Genomic DNA, 21,851 nt, shown 5'->3' with positions numbered 1-21,851 from the left:
TAAACCATTATAATTATCTCAGGAACTACACATTAGTGAAACTGATTTTTAATATACTGTGAAGTATATTGGTACTATTTACAACTAATCAATGCACATAAAAACTTTGTTTACTCTTGTTTGTTCCTGGAATGCAGTGTATATTAACCTATCCAATTTCACATACTAACCAATTGTGACTATTACAATCCTTACAATTTATCAGATTTTTTTAAAAAATAAACCCAAGCAACACCTTTCCATATGGCCAATTAGTGAAGTCATAAAATGCAGTAAATATATGATGCTGTATTGAACATCTGTGCTGGTTATCCTATGGGAATTTTTAATAAAGGACCAAACAGCATATTGATGTTAATTCTGTGTTACCGGGACTTTAAATAAAAAACTAAAATAAATAGCATCCATTAAACTGATCATACTGTTGTAACTCAAATTGTGTTTATTATGCTAATGGAACATGAAATTAAGAAAAAGACCTTTATGCCAGTGGAATTAATTAATGAGCTTTATGAAGGCATTGGGATGTAATTTATTTCTAGATAAGTAAGTCTAATTTGCAGTTCCATGGGTCTCTGCAATGCTGATTGTAATAGTTATTCCTGCAGATGTGCTGCTCACAGCATGTCTTTCCATTAGAACTGAACACCTCATTATATAAACTGTACCTAATTAAACATAATACAGTGGTGACTTGTTAAACTGGCCTTTTTAAGTCAGCAGCTGCCTAAGCTAATAATACCATACACAAGATTTATATCATCTACCATATAATACTGATATTAAAATATACTGCCCAAGGGATTGGCAACTAATTTACCAGTATGTAACAGGTACTCTTCAGATTCTACAATGGAGATTAAAAACTATTACTGTATAAAACTCAAATGAGTTCAAGTATATTTGGAGTTACAAATAATTATTGAAGTTTTGTTTTGTTTGTTTTGTTTTAAATAGCTGCACTTTTTCTCAGGTTATTTTAAAAAAATAAAGCCAGAGAATAACAATTTTCTTATGTCCTTTAACAATATCTAATTGTGTGCTTTCATTGCAGAGATTCAGTCCACATAAGAATTTAAACACAGTGAGATATGTGCAGGCTCGCTTTGCTTCAGCCAAACAAAAATGAGAAAACTCTGAGACAGAGACAATATTTTCAGAACTTCACCAGTTTGATTCTGTAACTGTTCTGTCAATGTCCTATCCACAATAACATAGATATACCTCACGTTGAAAATATGGCAGTCATTCCTAAGAAGCCTGACTATTTTGAATGTCAGAAAATACACTGTGAACAGATCAATTCTCTCATGAATTAAGATAAGAATATTTGAAAACTACTCAAGAATAGGTTTTGGATCAACCGTGTTTGATCATGGTAACTTTCACACTCTGTATACACTCCATGGTTTAAGATTTGTCTTCAAGTCTGAATCAACTGCAACTTTATGTTCTAACACAGAATGACAATAAGAGAAAAAAAATAACTCATTTTTACTACTTTTTTTTTTCCAATATCTATATGAAGTATATTTTGTGCTCACAGATATATGAATGGAATGATATCAACATTCCTTCCCCCTCCAACACCTGTGATTCCTCCTTTCCTCCCTGCTTGAGTACCCAAAACTCACTCTTGCTCAATCTCACATCTAAACCACCCAAAGACAGATGATAAGCCCTGTATGCTTCTTCCATCTCTTCTCTTACTGAAAAAAGAGCCTCAAATTCTAAGCATATGCGATTGCAAGCAATAACATTATATTCACACATAAGTTTCATCCAAGATTTAAGCACACCAATATCCTATCTGTCTGAAGTTAAGAAATGCTGAAGCACGTAATCATTAAGGACTCAGTTTCCCCACAATATTCATTTTCTCATGCAATAATTTCTTGCATAAAGAATTTAGAAAACACAAAAACATGTGAAAAAAAAGAAAAATAAAAAGTAGTCATATTACTTGAAGGCTGCCACTTTGTTTAAATGCTCTTTGAGATTTGGAGGAAGAAGTTTATGACCATAACAGATTTGCTCTGCTCTATTTTCCTGATTTTATTGAACATGTAACAAAAAAACCACATTCTTCTTAAGCCAGTTGTTGCTTTGTCTTTGTTTTCAGTAAGCTATAATAACTGAATCACAACCCTCTTCTAAAAACTACTGCTCTAAGAGCAACTATTGTCCCTCACATAAACTTTAATATGCACAGCACTTTTTTTTTTTTAATATGCACTTTACTTTCTTAGTAAGAACAGTTTGACAGTCAGTCTCCCTCTCTTACCAGAACCCTTGTTTCATTCTGGATTGTCATTTAGGATGCATGAGTCATTATGAATTAAAGTAAAATTACTGTTTGTCCGGGAGTTACAGATTCAGAGAAAAGCAATCTTAAAGGATTCACATCAAATAACAAAAACAACTGCAACTTTGTTTTACTGGCACCAAGTATGAGCAGGCTTCCAAAAGAAACAGCTTGCAGACAATTAACTTATCCTACCAACAGAAAGCATTCCCAGAGTAGAGCCAGCAGAGTGCTCTAGAAAACGCATGGCCTTACAGGACAGAGACTAAAACAGGTATTTGCAAACAAACCTGTGATTACCCACAAAGCGTGCATAGGAAGTGATTTCATATCTAGAAATTGCACTATAATCGTTCTGTTTGAATACTGACTACACCAAGTCTGCATTTTAACTTTCTGAACATCACCAATTACCACAAGCTTTCAAGAGACAGTACACCACTGTAATGCAATAGAAAGCATAACAAGATGGCAGAGCAGCAAGGTCTTAAACTACAGCAAGCAATGATCTGCTTAGATGTTGTAGCAGTAAGTACAGACATAAGAAGAAAAACAACAATTAAAAAAAAAAAAACAAAAACAGCTGCCTACCTTTGGAAGGCCTACAAGGTTCTCAAGCAGCCAGGGTTCTCCAGGTGAGATCCCCTCACCTTCACTGCCAGCCCTTAAATGAGATTTGCGGAGGAGTGGATCCTCGCTCCACCCCTCTAGTTACTCAGGTGCGTTGCATTCACCTGAGCTCCCCTGGCTTGGCCCTCTTGCCTTCCTACCAGGTGCTCAATTGCTGCTTCAAGCCAGGACAGCATTTCTGCTACAACCACATATCATTCAAACTGTTTATTTTTTGCTATACAGTTGGATAAATGGGATGTTTATTATGAAATTATTTATTTTAAAATCCTTAAAATAAACCTGTATCTTAATATTATCTTTATATTAGAGAAGGCTGTTTAAATGAAAATGTTTTGGGGTGGTTGTTGTTTGTTTTTTTCCCCACAGAATTCCCATTGAAATTGCTTCACGATTTCTCAGCAATCAAACGTGAAACAGAAGAGAAAAGCAACATACTCTGCTGTGGGAGTAAAGTTTAGCAAAATCAGTCAACAATAAGAAAGTAGGAGTTCATGGGCACCAGGGGTCCTTTATAATAATTATTTTAATTAAAATATTTGAGATACACATTAGTTCTCTTTGCCCACTACTTTTATTGCCTGACTTGCCTTGAAATGGGAACTATGACCACTGTGAAAAAGGAGTTAAGACTTGTTTCACAACAGATCCTCTGCCAAAATACATTTTAGTAACTTATCACAGCTAAACTCCTCAATGACTCACCACAGATATCTTCTGCCTTTTAAAGCAACAGATAAACTAGGAAAATAGTTTCTCTGTGTCTCCATTAATAAAAGCACATAAATCGCCAAAGGCTTTCTGAGACCCACAGATCTGGTCATGTGTTGAATCTTAAACTTGAGAAGCATTTTCAGAAGTGATCTAATTTAAAATTATAGATCTTAATTGAATCTTAAATTAAGAGAAAAATCTTTTCACTGTGCTTTCCAACTACACTGCATATTAAAAAAATATGAGATAAGCAAAAATCAGGTAAAATAAAGTACAAACTTCTTTAATGAGATCAATAAAAATCTTATGGATTTAATACTAGTTTTGACTATTTTATAGAAGTATTTTATATCTTCTTATTCTTCCTGGTCTGGTGGAAAAAAAAAATTCTAAACACAAGAGCTGTGTTTTCGCAAGCCTTTACAGACAAGCAGATAGCTTGGAAACAGCAGAAGTGATCCTAGACCATCACGGTACAACCAGTCTGTAACCTCCTTGGAAAATAGAGAACAAACAACTGGGTTCAATCAGACAAAATCTCTCAGAAACATTTCTACCAAGAGAGCACTAAAAACACATAGTAATGTCATAAGAAAGAAAATAATTACTCTTTATTAAAGATTTCACCAAGAAAAGTTATTAATTCAGCTACCACTGGATCAAAACAAGCAGAAAATATTACAAAATTACTCATATTTTTCCTCTCAAATCAAACACAGAAGCTTATTTTCAGCTGTACTGCCAAAGACTTTAATACATTCTCTAAAACTTTTAATTCTCTTCTTGGAATTCTTTAATATATACAGAGACATTTAAATTATTGTTAAGATACTACTGACTGAAAAACCAACATCACATGGTGATTTGGGACTGTTACAGGAGGCATGAAGTCAAAGCCTCTGTCTGAGTGAAGTGAAACCTCCTAAAAGCACACTTTGACAACAGAAAAATAGGAGAAAAGTTCTATCCACTGTCCTTCACTATCACTTCTCCTCAAACAGGACAATGATTTTTTTAAAACCACAAGGAAAAAAACTGCACTAAAAAATCCTGACACTAAAATCTTTTCACTGATTTTTGCAGGAGTTTAGAGGTCAGCTCCCATTCCTCATATGCTTAACTGTAAAGAGTACTAATAAAGTGTGAGGAGAATTAAGGTGGTTGATCCTGTTCCCATCATCTCCAATGACTCTAATATTGATAGTATCAGGCCCTTCATGTGCATATTAAATAAAGTAGACCCTCCTAAATATTGTGAGTACATGCTTTTGAGGCACAAAAGCGGTAAGATGATCTGATAAAAGTAACAGATGAAAGCATATTACAATCTATACTATCTATATTCAGTGACATAAAACACTAGTCTGTGTGTATGTATTACCTTAACTTTCAGTAAAAGTTGACCTGGTTTCTAGAGGACAGCATTTTTTATTTAAGTATGATGCTGCGGCAAGTTTTGATGACATACATTTGTACTGCATTTCTCATGCCACCAAAGATTAGAGATGCCTGCATAATACAGTATAAGTACAGCACAAGAGTTTTATCTCATCCCTTGACTACTATCTATGAAGTAAAAGTTTCAATATGGTTTTCTTCGTTAAGTGAGAATCGCTGAGATTTTTCCTCAGAATTTTCTTAAAAGAGAAATTATTATTATTGTCATTGCTACTACTTTTTAATTACCTGTTCTCTTTCATCTGCCTAGGGAGGTTCTTGTACAGAATTACCCTACAACATATTTAAAAAGCATGGATATTTTGAGTTATATTTTTCCACCTTCAGAAATGAATTCTTATATAGTACCAGGGTGCAAAGCAGTAAAAAATTCACAGAAAGAAGCAAAACTTTTAAGGTAAGCCTTCGCACTCCCTTCCAGTAAGGTACAAGCAAACAGGAAACAACAGAAGGGTGGATGTTGCACACCAAGCAGGCCCTCACAGAGAAGAGATTTAGGCTGTTCTCAGATAGGTTGCTCCCTGGGCAACAGTGGGGATAGTACTAGCACGGGCAGGTGACGTGGCTTTCAAGGTGCAGAACACTCTACTGAATCACAACGCAATACATTAGGAACTGTATTAAAGTACTAGTAAGAGACTTTGGTTAGGTACAGGAACTGTTCCAAAAGTAATGCCTTCTGTTTTGATAAGTTGGCCAACAAGATCAGAGGCAGATGTTGGTAGAATGGCAGCAGAGGCTCAGCCTTTCTACCAATATCCCATTACATTTTGTTGCTGTGTGAAAGATGGCAGCGGAGAGGCATTCTGATATGGAAGGGCTTATGAAGCAAAGGTTTGACACTGAATTCCTCCATGTGGAGAAAATGGCACCTGCAGACATGCATTGGTGCTCGCTGAACATTTGTGGAGACCAAACGGGGGATATGAGCACAGGGAGGGGGTGGGTGATGCATTTCATTTCAGCAGTGGTAACAGTGGGTCACCTCCACTGGTGCAGATTTTTATGAGTGCAGCATGCAGGCTCTTGTTCATTGTTGGCAAAAACACATTGCTATTGCTGATGACCATGCTGGAAAAAATGTGTTGAGTAGAGAATTTGCTCTCTCAACTAGTGCTGTTGTGCTCCTTGTATCTGTTGTAGTTTCCATGGAAATAAATAGGAAGCATTATTTTTGGAGTGACCAACATTGTTTTGATATGCTCTGGGGAGTTTAAATTTCATAGGAAAAGAGCTTACAGGTGGTGATGAAAAAAAAATAAATAAATAAGAAAGGGACGTTATTGGCTCTATGAACAGGGAATCGAGTAGAAAGAAGTTTTGGCAAAAAGACACAGAAAGCTACTGGATGGTTACCCTGTGTGAGGGATCCCCAGGCCAGCTGGATCCCAAAATGACATTTCTTCTTGCCAAACATCTCCTAGTCTCCAGCCTGCATTAATTACTGGAACACACACCATAAGACACAACACTGCTGATGTTAGAAAAGCTATTTTTCCTGAAACTGAGAGTAGCATAAATTCAACACATAACTTAAGGGAAACACAGTAGAGGAGGAAAAAAAAGAAATGCAAAAATGCCTTCGATTCTTCTTCTCTGCATAATGAGCCAGATACTAAGCTAGTGCACAGCCTCATTTTTCCACTCATACCTATTTGAGCTCTAATTATCTGTACAACTGGTGTGCTTATCAGAAGGGCTCAGAATAAACATGTAGACCCAGCCTTAGTACTTTCCTGACCCATACAAGCACATAATCTGACAAAAGGTCACAGAATTGCCCAAATTCCTACACTTTGCCCAACTCTATCACTACTTCATCCCTGCAAGATTTGCTCTAGTGATCTAGGTACTTATTAGACTTTATGACTGAGGCTTTGTGCAACAACTCAGTTAAATCTAGAAGCACATACACACATTTTGACCTCCAGTGAGAAAAAGAATGAATATTTGTGCTCCTTTTAGCTTTTATTGGTTTCTCACCAAATCTGCTAATTTCACTATACTTTTTCTGACTTACTGCAAATTCCCCACTTTTAAATAACTACATTTGCAGCTCTGTTAATTTTGCTGTTTCGGGAACACAGCAAAATCTGGCTACCACAACTGTGGTTCTTTTTGTGTTCAAAACTGCATTGCTCGTGTAATTATAAATACATATGATATTTATAAAGTCTACTCAAAACATTACCAAATTGTCCCATTTTCATGTTTTCATGACAATTTATATGTTTTCCATATGGGCAAGTGCTGACAATATAATACAAGCTTAATGGAACAAATTGTGGTTTCTCTTTATTGTTTTGGCATCAAAAATCTACGCTTGCATAAAAATAACTCTCTCCACTATTTTCCAGGATTATTTTTCATTAACGCAATATTAAGTACTGCTTTCTTATTTTACTTAAAGATGTGCCAGAAATTTTCACTGCTCACTTCACCACTACATCTGAGAGCATTACCAATCTACCCGGGGGGGTGAGGGGGAAGTAGCTGATATCCAGAGATAGCAGAATTATTCATATGAGTTTTCTATAACACATCATGAGCTCCACAAAAATGTTTCAGAGTGGGTCCTAACTCTTTCTGTCCACAGACAGATAGAATTCATCCCTTCTACCATTTCCTTCTATTTCTGTTTTCTAGTTTTCCAGAAACAGCAAGAGTTAATGCCTGCAAGCAATAGAAGAAGCACTAAAAGTCTAAGGTTGAAAAAGCTGACAGTAAATGATTTCCTTAAAAGTTCCCAAAGAGTCCAATGTGGCACTGAAAAGAGCGATTATTCCTATACACCAGCAGCACATGTACTTCAGCCATTCCCACCCAGCCATCACCTCTCTCTCCACACCTTACTGCAGATCTGTCCTTGCCTTCTACTTTTCTCCTCCTCCAATTACTGCAGTCCTGATGTAGAGAAAGCTTTCCATGACCTGAAGCTTTTCAGTAGGCAGTCAGATGAGTTAGCTTTCTCTTCATTTAATCTAGCTCCTACACACACCTCACAACATGACAGACATGTCAAATGAGCCATCCGCCAGGCCACTGACAGCAGTTTCTGGGGCATAAGAGAGGCAGCTGATGGAGAGGAGATTGTTGGAAGGAGTTAGGAAGACAGAAAGGCATCGGTAATATCACAAATGCCCTGCTGAAAACTGACAGCTTAATGGGTATGATACTGACTGTTATTTTACGTACCTCAAGTCTTGGTCTTGAATAATATACTTACTTCTGAGAAGTTAAAGTGGAAAATAGATTTTGCCAGAGTTAATAACAAAGGTTAATGTGTAGAAGGTGCAGGTAATAGGCACCACCTCAGATACAGTCCAGAATCTGTTTTACTTCCTAAGAGCCGTGTTGATGAGAGCTGCTGTACTGATGGAACAAAAACAAGTTAATTCATCCACAGAAGCAGCAGCTTGTACCAAACAAAAATCTTCTCCTGGAAGCCTGTCTCTAGGATAGGGCCAGGGCAGTCTGTTTAAGAAACAGGCTTAAAAAGCCCTGACTCAGACATCTCAGAACAAGCTTTCTATTAACTAACTGGAAATATGCAGCCACCAGCTGGATCTTCCTCCTACAAAGAGAAGAAAGCAGCACTTTCACCAACTGTTCTCTTTCGAGGTGACTCACCTCAGTGACACTGCTGTCCCTAGACATGCATACACTTCTATTTGCAACTCCCACGTCTGATGGGAAAAATCTGCAGTGAGCACTAGAAAAGTGCAGGGACCATTGCTTCCTTTTTTTAGCAAAACATATCTAATTACTTATTATAGAATCATAGAATGGCTTATATTTGAGGGGACCTCAAAGATTACCCAGTTCAAACCCATCTGCCATGGGTAGGGTTGCCCCCCACCAGGCTCAGGCTGACCAGGGCCCCATCCAGCCTGGCCTTGAACACCTCCATCCAGGGATGGGGCACTTCTCCAGGCAGCTGTGCCAGTGCCACACCACTGAGTAAAAAATTTCCCTCTAGCATCCAACCTAAAGCTCTCCTTTTTTTAGCTTAAAGCCACTCCCCCTTGTCCTATCAAGATTCAAATGAATTTGTGACTGAAATCTAAGACTGTTCAAATAAGAACTGCTTTCATCTCTTCTTTCAGAAGGTTTTTAAGGGTAGATTTCCTGAAGGTGTTTATAAGATGACCATTATCAACAATGAAAATGAATTTCAGAGAAATAGAATCCAATAAGGAATTCTCTTGTTTTACTTAGGTGTTACTTTAATATTAGATACAGTATATGTATATAGTTCAATTAGGACAAATTATCTGCTTGCTTGTAACTTCATCCCTTGCAAAACTATCACACTAGTAATGTTAAATAGGCTATTAATCAATCTGATGTTCACACAGTGGAGAATCTCACAAATTAAGTACATTTTCGTAGAAGCTTTAGGTCCAAAAGTTTACATGATGAAACTTTTGGCACAGAGCTGAATATTAAGTTCTACATGGAGTAGTAAGCTATGTTCTGCAGTGGTTCATTTATCATGTAAGCAGAGTCTTGATTAAACACCTGTCTGTTCCCCTTACTTGTCAATAGTTTGTATTTCAAACAACTGATTTCTCAGTAACAGGGATGAATCTTGCAGACAGAAAACTGCTGAGTCTACTCTAAAAAATATAACACAATTACTGAAATTAGGTAAACTTCCTGTAAGCCTTATATCCTAACAAAATGATTCATTTATTCAAGTAGCTAGTTGTCATCGGGCTTTTTCACGTAGCAATGAAATCAGCATAGCTGAATGTTGAGTTTTCACTTTAATTCTTCATGATCAAAGTATTTAATAATCACCAAATACATTACTCAGAGCATAATTTTCAAATGATATAGGAGCAGGACAAATACAAAATACAGAATATTGACCATTGTACTGACATTTTCCTTTAGAATTTGGCGCCTGCGTGAGCAAACAAAACATTTAAGGAAATTAACAAGCTGAAGAAATCTGTTAACATGGAAAATGAATATAGGTTTGTTTGGGTATTTTTGTTTGTTTTTGAGCCATTTTCCCAGGCTGCATTAAATAGGGCAAATACTCCTGGGGTAACTCAACCAATGAATCAGAGTGAATGGAATTTGTTGCTTTTCACAAACCATTTGTAAATGATTTTTTTTTCCAACCTATTAATCGTACTATTCAATCAATTTCAGTTGCATCATAAGCTTCAATTTTATTTTTTACTTTTGGCACTTACCTGCATTTCACTTTCAAAATTTGCTTAGCAGTTAAAATGTTCACACCAAAAAGTACAGATACGTACGGTCAGGAATTCCACGTACCATTTACTAAACATTTTATAAAATGTAATCACAGCACATGTATTAACTAAATCAGACAACATACATAGTTTCATGAATATTAATAGATCACTTTCACTTTTCTACAGCAATGTGAGTTTTCTCTACTAGGTAGAAGGGCTTGCCCAGCCCTGGTAACGAAAATGAGCCAGAAAAGAATGGCAGGTTTTAAGAAATTCCCTACGGAAATGCTTGAATTCAAAGAGCAAATCATTTTTACTACAGTATTTGGAATTTAAACCATCCCCTTCTGATACTACTTTCTTTCAACACATGTATTTGAGATGTACAAACAAGGAAAGCCTGGACTCTTTTTTTCACATAAATTTGATTTTTCTGCCTTAATCATTGTTTATATTTTACATCATTTAGGTGTGATTATGTTATATTTAAGTATTTCTAAATTAATTCAAATTAATCTAGTTATCTAAATTACATTTGAAAAATTATTTTAATATGACATCCTGTTAATTTGCTGCTTTTGTACTTCAGCTCTGCCTACCTGGGGCAATGCAACTGTATCTCATCTCTAATGCAAGAGTTTCAAAGCTCCAATATAATATATAAACAGGATGATAGAAATTGCCATACACGACCAGAATCACAGGCCACTTAGTTTAAAATGTTGCCTCCTGCATGGAAGATGCTCTAGGGGAGATGGAAGAAACCCAGAAGTAGGCAATAACAAAATATAGGTTGCAATGCAATCATCTGGCACAACCATGGAAAACATCATATTAGTGATCTTACAGACAACTACTATAAGAGCAGAGACAAAAAAATGAGCAAAAATCTCCCCATAGTAAGTAACCATTAAATGCACCAGGGAGCTTCCTTCATGTAAGTTCTCATTTTAGTGACTCTGTCTCTGATGTTTCAGTATGGTCTACAATTAAAATTATTTTTCAGGACGCAGCTATAGGAAAGAGAGAAAAATGCACGTGTTCTATATAGTACTCTTCAAGTGGCCCACAAATTTAGAAAAATATCATTTTTTTGTTTATACTATAGTAAATCAGCAATGAATCTGACTGTACTGTCTTTGGTTTAAAATAGCAAAATGGAAAGCAGAATTCATCATTTATGCAACTTAGGGCATACCTATGCAGTGTGTGTCACCCATTTATGGGTTAACAGTCTCTGTCAACAGATGAAACATAGCTACCCCCAAAGGCCTATTTACAGAGAAAGCCTGCAAATGCTCCACTTCACTCATCCTATCTTAAGTAGACCATCCCATGAGGGGTGAAAGTCCTGATTTTTTTCAATTTTCAAGACTCCAGCCCCCACAAAAACAGAAAAGAGGCCTTGTTTTCATTTCATGGAAAATTTTCATACTATCCCTCTTGCAGATCTTCCATAAGAGGCCAAAGGAAGTTACTTTCTGAAATAAGGTTTTAAATGAGCTTGCAAAAAAAAAAAAAGCTTTTACAGTAAAACTTGCCTCAGATTTTCTACACTTCTAGTAGTGATAATTCAATAACTCCAAATTATGAAACTTCAATATTTTTCCTTTACATAGTGAAGCAAATTTACCACTGGTCCTGTACCAATGAAGGCAGATCAGTCCTGAGCTACATCCACAAAGGCATTGATAGCAACGACAGAGATGTGATCCTACCACTTAACCAGACTGCACCTGGAGTGTTACATCCAGTTCTGGTCCCACAGCACAGAAGACAGACCGAAGACAGTCCAAAGGAAAGCTAAGAAAATGATCAAAGGGCTAGAGAGGCTGCCCTGTGAAGAAAAACTGAAGGAGTTTGGTCCTTTCACCCTGGAAAAGGCTCAGAGGAGACCTCAGCGTCGTTTTCCACTACTTGAAGAGAGACTACAAAAAGGATAAGAGTCTCTGTCTTTATAAGCAGCCATACTAAGAATACAAGGGGCAATGGGTACAAGTTTCCCTGGGAGAGTTTTTATTCTGATACCAAAAAAAAATGTCTCTGACAGTGAGAACAATCACCAAGACAACCTCCCTAAGGATCTGGTGGCAGCTCCATCACTGCAGGTTTTCAAGATGCAACTGGACAGGGTGCCATGTAATTTCATCAGATCTCTCTTTTCCAGGAAAGGTTGGACAAGGTGACCTTTCAAGATTCCTTTCAATCCAGGCTGATCTATGATTCTATAAATCCAACTTCCTGATTTTTCAGAAAACTGCATTATAAACATCACATGACTGAGCCCAGAAACTCAAAATCTTTTTAACACTACACCTTTTGCGTATACACTACAGAGCAGTCCAATTACATAATCACTTCTTTGTCGATATCATATTTTTTCTCCCACAGACTCAGAGACAGACGTAATATCTTTTCAGGTATTTCATTGCCATAACAGCCCAGTATGTCTTTACCGACAGATTTTATGTGATTAAATTCTCATCTCTCTGCAGTAAATATTTTATTATTTTGGTCAGCAGTCATATACTATAGGCTTTTTCTTCCACTGGCAGCACTGCTGCCTTAAGTTCAATTCTGAGAAGAGATTTTACTTTTACCTGTGCACACAGATAAGATAGCCGCATGCACAGTTATCTTACAAGTGCAGCTCACATCTCACAACTTTCTTAAGCTTGGGTACTTGTCAGATACACTGACAAACTATGCAACAGCAGTGGCTAAATGGTGGTGTTAAATATGAATGATCTTACATGCAATGTAGAATAAACCTGTGAAGCCAACCAGCTGTGCTACAGACTTACACAACTATTCACTAGACAGTACTAAGATGTTGGTGGACCAGTGAATCCATGTTTTCCTTCTGGCCACAGCAATACAAGACAGACCAATAGTTAGAGACTGCAGTAGTCAAGAATGCAGATTTGGCTCATGCACTTTGAAAGGCTAAGACAGATAATTGATTTGCCAGACTTTCTGGCATATACAGAGTGTTTAACAGCACAGAATGCAACATTATCTGAAGTGATATGATAATTGTACTTCAGGAAGAGTAGCTGACAATGTAGTCAAGAGTTGCCTCTTAAAGGGATTTTATAAATGTGACATTTCTTAGCTTTTGAATACTTAACCTTACTCCTGCAACATGCTTTTACCATCAGGACTGCTGAAGGAGCATGCAGGAAAAAAAAGTGAGAGTAGAAAAGAGCAGCACTGGAAACCATTCTAGTAAGAAATTAATTAAAGAAAGCCATTCCAAAGAAAAAAAAAGCTTATAAGAAATGTATTCTTTTTTCAATCAAACTCAGAATACACAAGAATAAAAATATCTTCTCATAACTTGAGTATTATTTATAGTATAGGTGGGTAAAGAATTGATTGATGCCAGAAAAAAGTAATTTAAGCAAGGTGTTCTTACTTTTCCTTCCCCTTAGATATTCCTTGTAGGAACACAGAACTAATTTTCCTTTCCAGTATCTCTCTGAGACATAGGGAGTCTGAGCTTCAAACCAGGACAGATAATTTACTAGTTACTAACAGTTGTTTACTTAACCAAAATTGACTCAAATTTCTGTTGTAAAAACAATCAATTTTCTCTTTAAAATGCATATTAATATAGACACAGTAATTCTGTGGTTCCGTAAACTGAGTAGCTGAAGTTGTTGTTACAGCTTCTTTCCTCTCTAGGAAACATACATATTTGGCTGTATTTTATTCATGGACTCATCCCATCTCTGCCTGATGGGGATTCAAAAAAAGCCAAACCTTCTGCAATAGCAGACTTCTAAATTAGAGGCAAAAGGACATGTTCAGTGAGATTGGATTCTGCTCTGGAATGAGGAAAATCAATTAAAGATGGAAAAAAAAAAAGGAATGCTGCATTTGACATGTGGTTTTCCTTTGTATATAAGACAAGTAACTTCTAGAAACTGTTTCACTGTACCTATAGGGTTTTTTAAGATGAAAAGCAAAGCTCATAGATTCAGCTGCACATTTGTCAACAAGAGCCTGATCAGACAACATTGGGCTTGCAGAAGGCAGGCACCTAACTGCAAAACTATTACTACAAATGATGACAAATAGATGGAAAGGGTTTGGTTTAATGGTCAGAGCTTAAAGTGAGCCTGTAAGATCTATATGTAATAAAAAGCTTTTAATGGTTGTACACTGAAGAAGTTGATAAAAGAATCCGTGATATACAATGGAATATGGAATATCATAGTGCTATTATAGTATAGGTATTTCTAACAGAAATACAATCCTAATGACTTTTTCCTAGATGTTTTATAACGTAATCAGTCTTTGGAACATGTGTGTATGGGTGCACGCACAGGTTTAATCAGACACATAGGCTGTAAAGTCTGATAGATGTCGGACATCTCTCACTTAATTAGAGCATCTTGTGAACATCTTTACAAGGCTTTCTGTAATTGTGAACACCTCAGTACTTTCATAAATCTGGTCTATGTCTACTTGAACCCACAGACATGACTCCTACATGAAAGAACACAGCTCTATATGAACTGCAAGTGTGGTTTCTTGTCCTAAATGCTTATTCCATCTATTTCTAAGTAACTACATTTCTGGAACATAGGATACACAAGAACCTTAGATTAACAGGCATTGCTTTATCACTCCTAGAAAAGCACTGATCTCATTTCCAAACAGGAGAATATTTACAGAAAAAATTCATTCAGAAAATGGAAATCAAATCTTAGGTGCCCCACGCACTTCAGAACAATGGTATCCTTAAAGCTATACCGTTTGGCCTCCCAAATCTGTAAAAACAAACTTCTGCCCTTAATAAATATTTTCATTTTTGTGCCATGCATTCAGTCTCTTGGCATTTCTAGATCCTTTATACTAAGAAAACATAAGAGGAATCCCAAGGGAGAAAGAACCATACCAATGCAGGACACACAGTGGGAGCTTATCATAAGTCCAGTATAGATTGTAAAATGTGTCTAAAGGAAATTGTCAAATTCACTACTTCTAATCCAAAAAGCAGTATATACCCACTGCATCTGATGCACAGTCTCAGATGTGAATGATCCAAATCATTTATTACAAGTTCTCACATCACTTATATACCTTCCCAAGTTCTCTTTTCCTAGCTTTTCCATTCACCCCTACATGTCCACAAAACATTCCACAAACACTCTTCAACCATTCATACAGGCACATTCATATCCAGTCAGAGCCACAAGCCATTCTTTCTTTTTCTAGAGGTGTCTTTGCTGTCTATCTTGCTCCACAGCTGCTGTTCTGTACAGTCCTTTTTGTATTCTCACATATATCTTTCCTCAGTGCCTGGTAAACAAGGACACGTGCAGGCAGGGCAGAAGACGTTCCTTAGCTGGCAGAACTTAACCACTCTTCACTGAAACTCAAAAGCACAGGATACAACATCCCCTTCAATTTGTAACTAATTTTACTATAAATTCCTTCAGTACCTGAGGCATTACTGTATTGGTGAACTAGCACAGTTCTTGTAGGTTCAGCCATAAACAGTAACATAGACTATTGTGTTTTTTTTTTCAGTTAGTTATAGCCCCCTTGAATGGGGGAGCTCTTAAATAAAATACTTTTTCTCTGAAAAATGGCAAAATAAAAGAGTTTGATTCTGGTGGCTGTATCACAAGGATAACAGCAGAAAATAGGGAGACTGTGAAGACAACTAGGGTCAGTAAGACTGGAACACAGAATGAAAAGGGCACAGTCCCATCACTATTCATAAATGCCGACTCATTCTGCCTATGTGTTTTAATGGAGATAGACACAAGGTATTATTCTGAGTTGTTTTGGTGAAAGAAGGTTGATAGTCAGAATATAGGGAGGGCTGTATCTGGGCATTTGAAAGAGCAAAAAAACATCTTGCAACTGCTCTTCTATACATACATAGCTTTCCACAATGAAGTTAAAACATGCCTTTTTGTCCAAGCCACGTTACAAGATAATTTGTTCTAAAAAATAAACTCATAACAATGCTCTTAAAAAATTTCCTGATCCACGTTTTCAGCCCACATAGATATTAAACCTACTTTCCCAGACCCTGAAAAGCTAATTATGCATTCAATTAGAGTTTCTTAATAAAGATTAAAACTCTGAAGTCTATTACAAGCCCATATTTAATTCAACTGCCATTTTATCCATGCCATGAAAGTGCGAGTGGTAACAATGAATATAAATTATAATACATGCCATAGAGTGAATGCTATTTGTCCAAGTACGTTACTATAAAGAATTAAATTTTGCTATCGGTTCCATAATCTAGTTAAAATTGGTATTCTTTATTTGGTCTTTCAATGTAGTCCAATTTCCTACTTTGAAAAACAAATTCTAGGGAATAAAGAAAAGAGATTAATTTATCATTAAGACTCTGCTTAATTGAAGTCAATTCCGAACAAACTTGAATTCAATTTCTGCTCATTAAATTGAATGTGCTCTGCGTTTCTCTCTGCATTGCTTTGAGCAAGCAGCTGAGAACAAGGGACTAACATCAAAATTATTAAATTGAGGAGATTTTATTTGGTCTTCACATGCCAGAGCCGCTTTGATGAGGAGCTGTTTTGGCACTGAAAGGAAACGAGAGCAGCTGGAGGAAAAATCAAATGAAACTAAGCCTCGGAAAATTGAAGAAAACGCAAGCTTAATAATATTTAATAATTAAATTTCCACAAACAATAGCGGCAAATGAAGTAATCTGCAAAGTCTGTGAACTCATTTGCATAATTGATGCCGGTCCCCTGTAAATGAATAATGAAGATAATAAAAGATGTTGCTAAAAATGGGCACAATAACAGCAAATTTCATCAAGCCGTGTGCTCTGATTAATCTGCTCTTGCAAATCAGCAGTGAGCGGGGGATGCGTGATTACCCACGCCGCGGCCGGCTGCCGGCAGTGGGCTGGCTCTGGCTCTGGCCATGCTCGCCCCAGGCCCAGAAGTAAGGCTGAAGGCTCCTGAGCCAAGGTACCCATCCAGGCCTGAGTGACACTGCAGGGAAAGTCTGAGGGGCCCCAGCCAAGCAGGCTGGCCGTAGGGCTGAGCCTGCACCACAGGGAACACACCCGCTGCTTTTGCTGGGGGCCAATACAAAGCTCTGCTGTTCCTGAAGCCAACCACAGAGCCCTGTTCAGCAACCTTCCAGCAAGCCTGAGCCTTCCCTTAGAAAATCCTTTTCCCAGCCATGAAAACAACTGGCCACAGCCTGGTGGGGGCTTCAAAGCTAGAGAAGGTCCAGCTGGGTCAGCCTGGCATCTGTGCCATTACCCATTTATGCCTTAGAATAAAGCCAGCCATGTATGTAACCACTGAAATTTTAGAGTCACACAGACCATCACAGCTCTGCCTGAATTTGGGCCACAATGGGCCAATGCATCACAAGACAGTCTGCAAGCATAAATAACTGGCCAGGCTGTAATCTGGCTCAAATGTGGGTAGCCATGATATAATGCTTTTAAGCTGAAAACTAATTCTCATTTTACTCTAATTTATCTACTCCCACCAGGGTCCAACTCTGCAGATTTCACCAGTATTAATTAGTGCTTCTCACGGGACTGCAATTTTTCACAGATTGCAAAAAAAGATGAGGAATCAGTTACGCTGTTTCCTGAAGCTGCTGTGTAGGCTGCTGGTGGATGCTACACATTGCAAATGGGAAACTATTCTGAAAAGTAATATATTTTTATAATACAGCCACTACATCTTTAAAGCATTTAGAAATAAACATTTAGGAAGACATGACTTCATTGGGATTACTCAGAGGTATTTATAGGATCAGGTCCCAAACATTCTGCAAATATAACTTAGTATTTACTGTGTTGCCTTGAACAAGTGATCTCCCACAGCTCACTTAACTACTGCAATGAATACGAACCTTTCATTGTATCTAATATTTACATTTCATGGTCAAAGCACAAGATACCCTCTACTTTAATTGTGTTACTTTCCTCAAATACCAAGTCCACCCTAACACTATCATTTGTTTCAAGTAAAGGGTATGTATTTGATTACAAAATGGAAACTTCAATATTAGACATCTAAAAGAGGAGCCTTTAACATCCACCTAGTGAAAAACAAACCAGAACATTCTCTAGGTAATGCATATTTGCAAGCTGCAATTTTATCAACCTTTTCTTCCTTTACTAGATCTCATAAACCACAATCTCACTCCTTTAAACATACAAGGGAAGACAAATCTGTTCTTTGTGGCATATACATCCCCTTCATCTTTCGTTTTGCACTGATATTAAGCAAGTTAATAAATCTTATATGTACAGCAGCTTATAGAGGTGCAAAAGTTTGTTAGGTAAGCCTGGGTTAATTGGCCGATTGCATTCAGTACATAGAAAGCAGCTTAGCCTAGTTTAAGTTGGTTTCCTCAGGAGCTCAACAAAGAGGGAGATAACCAGGCTTAAGATACCAGTGGAGCCTGGACAGTAGGAAGGAGCGGAGTTTGATTGTTCTATTAGGTATGTAGGGAATTGTTTTATTAGTGAAATAGGAACAGATCCCATGATATAGATTATAAATCCACGTTGCACAGCTAGGTGAATAGCTTTTAATCATATCTGTGTGTTCCTAACACTTGTGGAATAATTCATCATAAGCCAGTGCAGCCTTTGAACTGCTAGAAATTCAACAACTTTGTCACTGAAAGTGGCTGTGAACTGCTAAAGCACATCCACTGGTGGTAAGCACAAAACAGTCACGAACCAAAGTGGAGTACTGAGGTAAGTAAGCCAGTTGTGCATCAAACAAGACTCTTCCTACTAAATATTACAAACAACACGGAACAAAACTAAGGATTTATTTCCAATAGGTTTACAAAGTGAGGAGTCAGAGATGTCACTCATAAAGGAGAACTGAGTGAATAAAAAATAAAAGCAATGCATGGGAACTGGGATTTGATTCTGATGGAATTGATATATTTGCAGTGAAAACTAGCTAATATGCTGAATTTTGATACAAGTGAATTTAAAGGAGACCTTAGGGCCTAAATGCTCTGAGATTCCTTGTAAAATGGGAAGTTTTCAAACTATGTCAGTAGTTTACAAGCTGAGCAGATGGAAAAATTCAGCTGGATGGTCAACACAGATCTGAAAAATTAAAATGCAGATGTTTGTTTTAAGAAATAGCAGTTTTAGTTTTCAGGTAGACTATGTTGATATAAAGCTCATTTTATTTTTGGGAATCATCTTTTACTTCCTTCTCTTTTCTGAACCTTATCATCGTTTCTCTTTGTTAGAAGCTATTATCAAGAAATCTTTGTCTGATAGTAGGACTGGGAATAATTAGATTTAGTCCAATCCAGCCCAGTGACTCTGGTGTATTGACTCAAGACCTGACCTTTGCTGACTAACTAATTAGGAGGACTCCATATCAGATGCAAAAGTTGCAACTGTTTTTAATGCTCTACAGTAATCTTAAGTCAGAGAAAAAATACTCTGTGTTATTCTCTACATATAACGTATACACCTGCTATTAGTATAAGCTAAGTTTCTTGTTTAAACATGGAGATGAAGAACTGTGCTTTTAAATAGAAAGACAAGTAACGAAATGTATTGTTTAGAAATGAGATAATCTCTTACCGACTAACTCAAAGACACTAAAACAGGTGCAGTATCTGGATAAACCTATGATGTAAAAATGGCAGGAAAAGCACATAGTGATATCTATTACTAATTTTCCTCCTTTCTTCCTCCTCTCTCCCTTCTAACTGTACCCAAATACTTATTAATCATCCAAAGCATTTTAGCATTGTGTCAACAGAGATTCCATTCAGGAGAGCATCCAGAGATACAGATCTTCAGTGCATACCTGTTTTGCCCTCCAGTGTTCCAAACGCAAACTGGCACAATTATTTCATTTCAAGTTTTATTTGACCTGAGCTGATGATTTTAAGGAAGAAGCAAACTATATTGCTCTCAATAATAAGGAGCTAACAGACTGCACAAACTCTCATTACAATGGGGCACAAGTACCCATTCCCAAGTCTTTCTTCTCTGATTTCTGCCATCCCTAACCGGGGCTCGTGGGTGGCTCATAGGAGCCATTCAGTAAATCTGACCAATGTCTTAATAGAATAAATCAACCTAGGAAAATGTGTTAAACCTTTCTGTGCTCTCTTTATCATTAGATATCACATATCCCTCTATAATCATAGCCAACTTGTGAATTTAATTGCTGGGAAACAGGCTGTCTTTGATTATTCCATCTGTTTATTTTTACCATATCTTGAAACTTTATATGATTATCCTCCATGTTAACTTGCCCTGGACAGCAAAACTCAGCTAGGAGTTCTGCAGTATGTCAAAATAAATAAATAAATAAATAAATACAAATTGATTGGCTGATGGAAATTCTTTTATGTTTTTAGGACAGATTTATTGCTGTGGGAGGTTTATCTTCAAACGTTATATCTTTACATCACCAACATTGAGTTTTGTTGGAACGACTATGTTTTAAATGCTCTCTTTTCATTTTTATTTGCTACTGTATAGCTTTTATTACATTAGTAATGGGACAAGACAGGTAAAAAGGTGCAATATAAACTTATGATCATGGCTTAAAGATTGTTATTGAAGAGTCATTAAAAATTTTATTTCTTCCATGAATTCTCATAACTGAAGCTTTGGCTCAGTCTATCGCATATTTAGTCATAGCCAGTGAAATTTGGTTGTGCAACTCACTGTCTTTCTCTTCTAGTAAAGAAGATTTATTGTCATGCTATGCCAACTTCCATACAACTGAAAGTAGAAATGGGCAATTAAATTAATTTTATTGGAAAGCAGTTGCTGAAGGAATGTTTTGCCAAAAAGTTCAACTTGCTGTTTAATTGTAATAACATCACAATATAGAACAAAGAAAATCCAGGAGAAAAAAAAATTGGAACAGTCTTTACCTAAAAATAGTCCTGTCAGTACAAAACATTATATTCTGGAACTATTTTCTCAATATTGTTCATTTTTATCAAGTTATTAATTCTAGGTGGTACTTTCAATGACGCTTCCTTAGAGGGAGGATATTTGATATTCACTTGTATGATCTTCACCTTGTATGAAGAGAATGAATAAGAAATGAAGTTCTTCACACTAAACTATTCCACACTAGCTATTTTCATTTATGAAAAGCTGTTTATCTTACTTTGACAGCATGAAGGTTAAATTAACTCTTGCATTTTCTGTTCTTATACTGTGAAACTAGTGGAACAACTTAGAACATACTGCTGCCCCTTAGGATGGTAAGGAAAGATAAACTGCATGGCCCAAATGTTAATATTCCAGAACAATTAAGGGTCTAAGTCACAGATTCATTGAAAACTTACTGACCTGGAATAAGGTTTGTGAAAGGTCTTGATTACTGATATGGAACTACTGAAAATAAAAACGAATTAAGATGCTCTTTTGAAATGGATATAAATCTTCTATTGCACCTTTTGAATCCCATGCAATATTTCCTATGCATTTCTCAAAGTATGGCCATGCATTTGCAGTAATTGTACTGTTTCTGAACCAGAAACTGAAAGTC

Source organism: Coturnix japonica, chromosome 8 (genome assembly GCF_001577835.2).
Source record: "Coturnix japonica isolate 7356 chromosome 8, Coturnix japonica 2.1, whole genome shotgun sequence".
NCBI lineage: Eukaryota > Metazoa > Chordata > Aves > Galliformes > Phasianidae > Coturnix > Coturnix japonica.
Note: the sequence above shows the minus strand (reverse complement) of the source record.